This window comes from Sciurus carolinensis, chromosome 7 (assembly GCF_902686445.1).
Source record: "Sciurus carolinensis chromosome 7, mSciCar1.2, whole genome shotgun sequence".
Lineage (NCBI taxonomy): Eukaryota > Metazoa > Chordata > Mammalia > Rodentia > Sciuridae > Sciurus > Sciurus carolinensis.
This window is the reverse complement of record NC_062219.1, coordinates 25,711,015-25,721,723: the sequence shown is the minus strand read 5'-3', so window position 1 is coordinate 25,721,723 and position 10,709 is coordinate 25,711,015. Positions and strand designations below refer to the sequence as shown.

Genomic DNA, 10,709 nt, shown 5'->3' with positions numbered 1-10,709 from the left:
AGAGATGATTGTTTTGTGCCTGTGATTAGGAGGGTCAAGTAGAATTTACAGATAAATAAAGATGATCATTCAGTATGTTAAAATACCTTGTCAAGGAAGGACAAAAGTGCTCCCAGCAGTGGAAATGTAGCAGAAGCTGTTGCAGGGTATGGCTATGGGGGAGGCAGAACTCAGGACCTTGGTCTCTCTAGAGATACTCCTCTTTGTATTTCAGACTGACCTATCCTCCCCATCACACCAAGTGGGACTAACAGAGGAAGTGCTGTCTCCCAGGCTCTGGGGTAAGCAATGGGAACGTGATAGCAAGCACAACTGCCAAGCTCTGGCCTTCATGGAGTACAGACTCTTGCAGAAAATTCATCTTTAAAAAAACAGGGTAAAGACATGACTCTTATGGATGTGGAAGTTCAGAAAACTATAACAGATTCTAGTGCAAATGGCCTCCAAACCTGGGACACCTGGTCCAGCGTTCTTCTGAAACATGGTATAGTACCCGAGAAGTATTTTTATTGTAAATTTGTTGTCAAAGAGATTATTTAAGTTTTCACAAAGAGCAATGATGTAATCATTAGAAGAAACCCAGAAGCCTTCGTGGTATTCTACATGCAAATAGATAGGTTCTATATGCAGATAGAGCTATGGATTTTTAACTAACATCAATATGACTTTAGGTCCTCAAAATCAACACAATCATCTGAGACAGGGGAAAATATTCAACTTCATTGTGATAAAATAAATGCAAATTTGAACAACATTTTAAAGGAATCAAATAAACAAATACTTATGTGATGATATTCAGTGCTGATAACAGCCAAAAACCATTCTCATGATAAATTGGTATAATCTTTTTCAAAAACATATTGGCAATATGTATTATGAGCCTTGAAATCATTCTATCTTTTGATTCACTCATTCTAAGATTTAATCCTATAATGAATCCAAAATGGAGGAAGGGAATTGTATACAAACACAATCATTGCAGAATTATCAAGAACACAGAAAACTTGGAAATTACCTAAATGTCCAAAGATAGGATCATTGATTAAATTGTGTGCATCTTATGAAGTCTTCAGGGGATATGGGTCAACAAAACTGCTACTTACAATGGTGCTTTGTTAAAATGTTAATATAAAGGCTAACTTGGTTTCCTATGAAAGAAATAACTCCTAAAACATTAATAACATGGTACCATTTAATTAACAATTCAGCACATTGTGCCACATGATATCTAGTACTGTGAGGTTTAATTTTAAATATGCACTGTTAATTAATACCATTGCAACTATGTAAAAATAATAGACCAAAATCTTTGCAAAATAAAAAACAACTGGAAAGAAATGCACCATTTTATTAACAATGGCTGATGTGGTGGGATGTGTGATAATTTTCTTCTTTTTCTTTTCTTCATTTAAAAAAATATGTCAAATTAGTATTTATTACCTTTAGAATAGACATATGGACATCAAGCCTAAGGGTTTTTCCCCCTTTTCTAAAAAAAGAAGTCCTGTTTTCTGTTCTATGAGTGAAGAGAAACACTCTTTGGTGAAAGAAAGCCTGAAGCATTGACTTAATAAATGGACCTCTAATGGCTTAAAAAAAGTCAGAGACCCATAGATTCTTAGGGTTGGGAGGTCACTGATTTCAGGTCAATACCACTTATTCCAGAACAAGTAGACAATTGTCTACTTTGTTTTTTATTGAGTGCCTACTATGTTTAATGCCCCTGTACATCAGTTTCCCACCTGCCTTCATTGGCAGATTTCTGCTTATTTGGTCCCCCAAAGAGTCAAACATCCTCTTTTCCATGTAGGCTTCCTGACTTTCTTCTGTCTTTCTCCCCTTCTGTGCCAGGCAATCTGGGACAGGGTACCTTGTGCTGGTTTTAGAGAAGATGATCTACCGTGAGCTTTCTGAGGGAAGAGATGACATCTTCAGCTCCTGATGTGTGGTGAAGGTGTAGACAGTTGAATGAATAAGTGAGTGAACCAAAGACGTGATTTTAGGCACTCTGGAAAGATAGAAAGTAGTATGATAAATGGTATTTGCTCTTAAAGATCTTAGAAATAATTGTGATGAAAAAAACTAATTAATGGTACATATTTAAAAACTAAAAAAGAGACACCAATAGATGTCACATGGTTCAATGTGCTTGTTAAATAAATGGTAGCATGCAATTAATGCTGCAGGAGCAGCTTTTTTCACTGAAATTAAAAAAATATTGGGAAAATAAGGTACAAAACGATTTTCGGATGTACTTTTTTATATAATTACATGATATGCTTTTTAAAACATTTTTATTCAGAAAAACAATAAGTGATTTAGTGATTATATCTTCCACATACATGAATGTAAGAATTTATTTAGAAGACTTTTCACTATTTTAAGTAATTTCTCAATTGACTTATAGTTGAATAAAGGTCAGAAAATTTGATGTCTTGTCTTAAATGCATGTTTCTTTGAGTGGGATTGTGTGGCTGTTAGTCTTTATTAATCATTGGGCTATGTACCACATAAGTAAATAGAAGTTAAAAAAAAAAAACTTTGGCTCTTTACTTGGATGATGAATGGTTGAAAAGAACTCACAGAGCAGTAGGCAGGAGGCCCTTTTCTTATATCTGGGAACTGCATGTACTTCTGAATGAGGAATAATCAGCTTCCTCCTCTCTTCTTTTCTGCAAGGGAGTTTATATAACACTGCAATGAGGAACCAAGGGGGTCTGCTTAAGGACTTGTTCTTCCCTGAGTAGATAGCATGGAAACTTTTCCAGATTATGTCAGTTTACTCCTACATCACAAGGACAGGGACACCAAGGATACATTTGTGTCCACGGGTATATTGGTTTTATATTAGTTTTCAGTGGAAATGATGTCAAAAATTTCAATTATGATCAAGTTTTTAATAGATTAAGATATGTCCTTGCATATGCCCTTTTGTCTACAAACAGAGACCACAGTCTTTATAGCTCTAAGCAAGTGGTGGCTGAGTTCGGATATGTGTGGTCCACGACTTGGATTTCTTATTCATATGGCTAGGGCATCATATAGGCTGAATATATCTATTTATAAATATCCCTGAATAATCAAATTCAGACATTTTTCATTGTGCAAAAAGGGCATTTATAATACTATCTATCACAGATGTAGAGGCTAACTCTAAACTAAGAGGAATATGATAATTATTTCAATGCTGCCTAGGAAAATGTGTCATGCAGTTCAGGCAATTAAGAAGAGACATCAACAAAGAGAAATCACTTCTAGTAGAAAATGGTAAATAATGAATTTTATTCAAACAAGCAAGACCCTGAATTGCTATAAAGCAAGCATCAATTATACATACAGTTTAATATTTTATCATAACATTTACATTAGGATGGCAGTAGGCTGGGCTCCAGAGAATTAATTCATGTGGCCTGTTGGGCTTTAGGGACCTTGTCCACCTTCTTAGCGGTTCTGATGGGTGATGTTGAGATGGTGTCTCTTGTCAAACCAAAATGAGGGGCTGTCGAATTGCGTATGAGTCCTGAAACCTCAGGAAAGCACCGTGCTCTGGTGGAAATCACTTTTAGCAGAAATCAGAGAACATCTTACAGTGAGAGAGTCATTCATTATCTAAACTTCCAGAGAACTAAGACAAGTTTGGTGACATGTACTTTCTAATCCCTGAGGATTGTGGAAGAAGGATTAACACAAATAGTATTTTATTTTTTTAAACATAGAACTCAAGTCAGTGGGTGGAAAATTTAGGAAGGCAGACTTTGATTTAATATTTATGCAATCCATGTTTTTTCATGTTACTCCAGGAGATAGCATGTTGTACTGAAAAGAGTCGGACCTATTTTCAAATTCTGGTTTCACATGGATTTGGGGCCCATTACTTAGCACTCTGAGACCTAGTTCCCTCTGTACGCTCACAACAGTAATGCCAGCTTCACAGTGTTGTGATCATCATTAAGGGGAGAGCACATGAGGAACCTGATGTGATGACAGATGCTCGTTCTTTGAGGCTCCTGCTTACCAGTATTCAGCCTCATGGAAAAATAGGACCACAGTGGATTAGTTAAATAGGTTTTTACTTGGATTCCCATTTTCTCTAGAGGATGTCTAGTTTCTCAGATGGTTCTGACTTTCCTCTGGACAGAGTCTTATATGTAGAAGAGGCTTCTCAGCTACCCTCTGAGTCCTAGTATTCCTTTCTAGCAATGTTTCACTCTTGAAATACCTATGGTTGAGGTCACTGATTGGTCAGAATCATGGGAGCAGCCTGATGATCCTACTTCCTTCATTCCAACTCCCCCAGCTGTGGGCCAAGACAGAATCCTTTGCTCAAGAAAGAATCCTAGCCCTGATATGCTGCTGGTAGTTGACTTGTGTCTTCACCCTGGGATTCAGTTAGGATTGCCCTGTAACCCTAATGTCTTAGATTCACTTAGGATTACCCTGGGATTCCATGGCTTATATAGATTTGTTCCAAATTTTCTTCTCTTCAGTGTACTTGCAGCTTCCCAAGACTCAGTAGTGAACTGATGGAGGCTGATGGGAAATACAGAAGACTGACAATGTGGTATGTTGAAAATGGACTCTCCCTTGACACCATCTTATTGTCTTTGATTCAAATATCTTTCTTGAATCTTCTTCTGTTGGTTGCTCAATCCTACTACCTTCACTGACTTGTCAGATACATTTGAACTGTAAGGTTGCAATTGATCAGGTTCTGAAATTTAGAATGTTGATAATCAAAGAAAAAGTTTTAATATTAGAGTTGGCCTCTCAATGAGGAAACTCAATAAAGAATGACCTTCTTTCAATGGAAATACACAGAGCTTCAACACCCATGTGAGGGATGCTAGAGATAAATCTACAAGAAGGAATGATAGAAGTGCAGACTAAGTTTCCAATAAGGTCCCTCTCATCCATGATGTTTCAATGCTTTCTGGGAAATTCTACTACTATGTTCGTGTACATGTCAGAATAAATAATGAGAGTGGCGAGGGTGGAAAGAAACAACAAATGTCACATGTGCACAAACAGACTTAGAGAACACTGCATAATGCTCCTTTGTCAAGAACTCATTTGATTCTTTCTTCATGTCTTTCTTAAGGATTATTTAACTTTGTGAAAAGATGTTTAGCAGCCATTGGTACACATAGGAACTTAAATACAGAGGATGCTTAATAAACATACCAGGGAATAAGTGAACCCAGGGAATTGTCACTTTCCATTCTTTTACCACCTCACACTGCAGGGTATCTTTTTAAGAGTTCATTTTTCCTGCCTCTCCAAGTAGAGGGCAGGGCTCACCATTTACCCTGTCTTTTGGTTTTCAGGGATTCCAGTTTTTGCCCAACTGTAGAAGATGCTCAGCTAATAGTTTAGATCCACTGTTTTATCCAGAACAGATTGTGCTGATTTAAAATGTTTTGCAATGATTTCCAAGACTTGGGAAGTCCAGTTTTAATATGTAAGAGAAAAATTTTTGTCTCCTGTAGGATTTTGACATTTTTTTTTCTGTACTACATAACTCAGAATTAAAATGGTTTAGATCAAAATAAATTGAGCAAGAAAAAAGATCCCATTCTATTTCTAGTCCTACTAATTTCTAGACATATGGTTGTGGACAAATTTATTGACTTTTTTTTTGAATCTTTGTTTCTTCATCTGTAAGCACCATTTAAATTGAACCATAGTGGTATTATTTACTTAGTGAAGGACAAAGAGATGTTTATGTACTATACTCAAAAGGTCAAACAGATGGGATCACTTCAGATTGAAAGTGCATGTGTGGGAGTCATGCCTTTTGTGAGCCACATAAACTCCCATGGGGTCTGGTAACTTGCTGTGTACCCAGCAGGAAACCAAAAAGTCCTGTCATGGTGATAAATATGACACCATTAAGTAAGGACACGTTTATCACAAAGAGAAACCTGACAAGAAAACAAAACAAAAATCTAGACCTCGTTTCTAGGCATTTTGTGTGACTTTGGATAGGTCACTTTACCACTTTGCCTCTTTAATTGATTCATAAAAATAACCAGATACTATCAAAGGGAGGGAAGGCATATATGGACAATAGTAGAAAAGATTATTATGCCCCTGAGGTAGGAAGTATAGTACTCTGAAATGTATGAGACCCAGCAATTCTGACATCTATTCCCCTCAAAGGAACAGATTTCTTGTAAAAGTTGATGCTGGACAATGCTAGTCAAAGCATTTATGGGGGTTGCTTCACATATTTGGTGTTTGAACTAGGAAGCAGTTTAGAGATATCTCAGATTAACCTCTTAATTTTACAGATAGGGAGAGACTTAAACAACTGACGTGAACTCTTCAAAATTACGTTCTGCTAGAGAGCTAGGACCAGATTTGCAAGGTGGTGAGCCACTGGAAAATTTAAATATGTTTGTTGTGGCCTATTTTGTTGACTTTTGCATTTAGGTGACAGAAGGTAATCTTATTTTTTTTTGTGTGTCTGAGTGTCTGAGTTTTAGAAAGATCTTTTCAATACCTCTTTATTTTTTTCCTGTAGGAACAAAATAAATCAAAACAAGGAATTAATTTCCTGAAGACACTGTGCACCAGTCAAGCATGGTCTATTGGTGAGTATTGGTGAAACAAACTTGCTACCAGGTACTTGTTGCCCCTGAATAGATTTCATTTTTTGTTCCTCCACGATGTTGATATTAAGCAATCTGCTAAGTCAGGGAAATCAACATGTTGTAAAGATAAAGATATGTGTACACACACACACACACATACACACACATATATACATAACATAAATTAGGAGTTCAATTTATTACTTATTTCTACAGGGGCCTTGATATAGCTCAGTCCAAAGAACAATTTCCTCCAATAGACATTAACTACTGTCAATTACTTATCTGCTGAAATAAACAGACTGTCTTGGAAATAGGTATTTTCTCTGCTAATGAGTTTTTTACTCCTTGGGAGACTTCTATTTAACTCTGAGACTAAAGAATAGAGGAGAGGCTTCACAGGGAGGAAGAAATGGAAATGACATGAGACTTTGCTTCCCTTTCCACCTGCGCATGAGGTGGGGAAGAATTTTTGAGAAAGCAGCACTTGTAAGAGCCCCACCTGGGGAACTGGGTGTCAAAGTCAATGCCTGTGTCAGGAGAGCGGCCCATGCTTCTTGTAATGTCTCGAATACTCTTAATCCTTTTGCAAATACTTGCTTGGTTGTAAGACAAGCCAATACAGAGTTGATGATGTCTCAGCTGAGACAGAACATGTGGCTGCTTGGATGAACCACAGCAAAGAGAATTGTCTGCTATTAAGAAGTTAAAATGAGTTTTTCATTTAGGTTCAGTCTAGGAAATATGTCCTCTTGCAATTCTTTTTATTATTTACTTCTTTTCTAAAAGTAAAGTGACCTGAATCAACTTCAATGAACAAATCTATGACTTTCTGGGTTTAAATGTGTTGAGTTCCTACCAATCTCCCTTTACACTGCAATTTCAATACAGACTGCACAAGAGAAAAAGATGAACTGAGTCCCGGATGACACAGGAAGATGAAGGACAGGCAAATAACAGTGGCCCCAGGGGAGCAAATAATCTTCCCCGCCCTGCAAATGTTTTGCTTCTGCTCTATGTTTGACTCCTCAAAATCTGATTTCCAAAACAAATAATTAGTCTACCCCCCCACCAAAAAAAAAAAAAAAGAATCCTGGCTTTTCATCTGACAATTAAAAAGTGGCCCTGTCTGCATGCATCTGATGAGTGAGCGTCTAGGTTATGGAAACAGAGATACCCTCTTCCCTCTGTAATGTTTGTGTTGATAGGCTGTGTTTGGAAGATTAATTCTCAACGTCATCATTCATGAATTACAGGGAATGAAAAACAGGAGGAAGGAAAGCAGAGAAGGATGTGCTAATGTTATGATGTTTTAGCAATATTTTCAAGCCCTGAGTCCTTCTACCAATCATACTGTGTCATTTAAATTTAAGACTGTAATAACATTGGTTTACGGAAATATTTTCACTTGTGTGACTTCACTTGCTCCTGACGCCAGAGTTCAGAGGGTGTGTAAATAAGATGGGAAGAAGGACATAAGATCACTGACCAACTGCAACAGCATCAACAAAAGCAGCTCAAAACGGTTAACAGGTTCAAGCTGAAACTGAGCTGAGATTTGAAAATCAGACTAGTCAAGACAAAAACGACTTCAAAAACAATATTCAGAGAAAGAAGAGTCATGGAGACCTGGGCCTGGCACAGAACAACAAGGACACAGTGTATGTGTGACTACTGACTCTGATGCTATTTAAGTTTTATCCACCAAGGGACATCACCATTATGGTGGAGTGAAGCTCAAGAGTGGTTGAATGATGGTAAGGAGGTATTTCTTAAATCTGTGTGAAATATCTAAGCTCAAAAGTTTTCATTGGTAGAACACACAATTTTTGTATATTTGCTTGTAAAATCTGTCTAATATGGAATACAACAGAAATGGAAACTATATACCCTTTACTCTGTGAAAAATAGATCCAAACTAATATTTGTCTCAGTTTTTATTTTTTAAAAAGTAGACCTTGGGAAAAAAGAGAAGCTGGTGATCTTAATATAATTTTCTAAAAACTTTCTAGAAAACCACATAAAGCTTATCAGATCATTTTCCAGTACTGTATTAAGCATAGAAAGTAGTGGTAATTAGGAATCAATATTGACTTACTAAGATAATTCATACCAAAATAAGCTCAATGGATTTCCATATAGTCTTCACCGTAGAATTTAATGGAGTATGGGGTTATACATGTAGCCATATGTGCAAATGAAGTCAAAGGGCAGCAAGTGCATGTGAATTCATGATTGGCTGAAGTGCTGTGTTCAAGAACCACTGTGAAATAATTCAGGCCCCAGTGAGAAGGATCTCTACTAAAGTGGAACAAAGCTCTGCACTGGAGAGGTGCTGTTGGATGTCTTCATCCATAAGTTTAATGATGACGTCGTGTTCTTCTGCTTCATCGTTCCATGTTGGCTACCAAACTGGTTGATACATAGAGGCCACGCTGTGTGGAAGAATGCAGGGCTCAGGACTCAGAGTCTGAAGCCCAGCGTCATACTTACTAGCTGGCTGAACCTTGATCTCCAGTTTTCTTATGTGCACAATAGTGGCAGCTATACTGGGAAGATCCTGTGAGTTCATGTATATAAAGTGCTTAACTGGATGCCTGGCACAGTACAAAGTCTGCTTTCCTCTCTTTCTCTTCCTCCCCTTCTTGTAAAATGAGTTTTAAGAAGGAATTTGAGTCAACTAGTGATTTTCACACAGAATTGCAGTCTTAAACAATGTTTCCCAGTGTACAAATATCCATATCACTTTTATGCATGGTGAAAGAGGACCTTATTCTTTAGGAAGGCCAAATGCAAATCACTACTAGCAATTTCTAGTTTATTCTTTCAGTATTTCCACTTAACAGAAATACCTGCATAAACTTATATTTTTTTTCCCCTTCTTTCTATACAAAAGTCAATATGGTGATTTTCCTTGACAAAAGGTGCCAAAATGCATGGTTTTCTCAGTTTCCAGTGCATCCTGGAAATCAAGGCATCTATACAGTCATAGGTCATTCTCTGTAATGGACCCAGTCACTTGGTTGAGGTTCTGCAGGTCATTAAAAGTTTATCTTGGGCTGTAGTTGTGGCTCAGTGGTGAGGTGCTTGCCTTGCATGTGTGAAGTTCTGGGTTCCATCCTCAGCACCACATAAAATTAAATAAAATAAAGATATTATGTTCATGTACAACTAAAAAAATGTTTACCTTAGTAGTGGAGAGAACAGCTTTCTAATCTGAGCCACTTGGTATATCAGGATTCACTTGCCCACTTGTTCAATTTGTTTAGCAAGTATTTATTGAGTACTTCAAGCTACAGGCTAAATACTTTTGTTCATTAAGTCATTTAATCCTCACCACAACCTTATGAGATAATAATATTATCTTCATCTTACAATGAGGAAGTTGAGGTTAGACTAATTGGCTTACCCGAGTTCAGAAAGATACTTAATAGAGGATGTCAGATTCAAAACCAGTATGTTTTGTTCTAGATTCAGCTCTAAATCACACACTTTTATCAGCTTCCAGATAAAAGGTAGGTGCAAGCGCAGGGAGTTCTAGATGAAGGGGCAGCGATAGAAAAGGCTGTTGAGGAGCTGAAACTCTCTCTGCTGAGGGAACTGTGAGTAGCTAGGAATTGTATTGCAGGAGCAAAGCCAGAAAACATGTGGCAAGAGATGAGGTGAGATGCAGGCAGGCCAGCAGTGTGTGACTTAAATCTTGTTGGTGCACAGACCAGCAAACAGTGTGAGTGTCCTTAGCTCTCAGGAGTAACCTCCTGGGGAAGCCTGCTTTGTCATGTTGGGCAACTGTGACTGGAAAGGACACTGAGGCTTCAAGCCGGCAAGTTGCACGGATGGAGTTATTTACCACAGGAAACCATCAGATGTAAGCATATATACTTTTTTGGTGTGGTGGGGTACCAGGGATTAAGCTAGGGGCACTTAACCACTGAGCCAGCCCTATTTTGTATATTATTTAGAGACAGGGTCTCACTGAGTTGCTTAGTGCCTCGCCTTTGCTGAGGTTGGCTTTGAACTTGGGATCTTCCTGCCTCAGCCTCCTGAGCCCCTGGGATTGCACGTATGCTCTGTGGGTAATCCAGAGGAGCACCAGAGATTCCCTGGAAAGTTTTG

At 37.8% G+C, this 10,709-nt stretch overlaps 1 long non-coding RNA gene across 1 annotated transcript; it reads left to right on the top strand.

Moving 5' to 3' along the window:
• The first annotated feature begins 209 nt into the window (after positions 1-209).
• On the top strand, positions 210-8,300 carry LOC124987967 (uncharacterized). Its single transcript, XR_007109326.1, has 4 exons — positions 210-281; positions 4,488-4,561; positions 6,524-6,593; positions 7,850-8,300. It is a non-coding gene; the product is annotated as an uncharacterized LOC124987967 (long non-coding RNA).
• Positions 8,301-10,709: the final 2,409 nt, after the last annotated feature.